We start from the raw sequence: 1,029 nt of genomic DNA, 5'->3' as shown, positions 1-1,029 counted from the left end.
TTATTAACGAGGTGAGCTTAACAAATCCTGTACCTGTGAATAAAGTTCAGGACCCAAATCTAATTGAAGTATTTGAATATTTTACTGTACTGTGCAAAAGTCGTGGGCACATACATATAGCTAGGGTACTAAGACTTTTGCACAGCACTGTAGTAATTTTATGCATTGCACTGTATTGTTGCTGCTAAAAAAAACAAATTTCATGACATTTGTGAGTGATGATAAACCTGAATGCAATATGGGTATTCATTGTGGACTGAGAGTGGGAAGGAGGCAGGGAGAGGGGAATCATGGTTGGGAAAAGGGGAGGGAGAGAGGGGAGGGAGCGGGAGGCACAAGAGAGACATTCTGTAATGACCAATAAATCAGTTGTTTGGAATCAAGTGACTTTGCCTGGTGTCTCAGGGCTGGGGATGCCTGTACCTGTGCCAGCCCCTGCTCCTGGCACTCCTTCTCCCACACCTGTCCCACATCCCTTCCACGGTACTCCATCCTTGCAATTCCCAACATCCTTTGCTCCTGTCAGATTTACACCTGCTCCACGTTGACAAATATAGTATTGCACAAAAGTCCTAGGCACACTGGCTATACATATGTGCCCAAGACTTTTGCACAGTACTGTATGTATGCAGAACAACTTTTATAAAACTATACACAGGAGTGACTTACAGACTGAAATATTATTCCAGAGGTCTATGGCTTGTATGTACACTTTGTGGCCACTCTATTAGGTTCCTCCTGCACCTTAATAAAAGTGGTCACTGAGTGTATATTCATGATCTTAAGTGGTGTAGCCAGAAGAACACTTTAAAGTTCAATCTGTTGTGTGCACGGACATGTTCTTCTGCACACTGTTGTAAAGAGTGGTTATTTGAGTTACTGTTGCCCTCCTGTCACCTTGAACCAGTCTGGCCATGCCTGTCTGACCTCTCTCATTAACAAGACATTTTTTTTCCTACAGAACTGCTATTTGCTGGGTGTTGGGTTTTTTTTGTGTTTTGCATCATTCCTTGTAAATTCTAGAGACTG

Source organism: Hemitrygon akajei, chromosome 7 (genome assembly GCF_048418815.1).
Source record: "Hemitrygon akajei chromosome 7, sHemAka1.3, whole genome shotgun sequence".
In the NCBI taxonomy this organism is placed as follows: Eukaryota; Metazoa; Chordata; class Chondrichthyes; order Myliobatiformes; family Dasyatidae; genus Hemitrygon; species Hemitrygon akajei.
Note: the sequence above shows the minus strand (reverse complement) of the source record.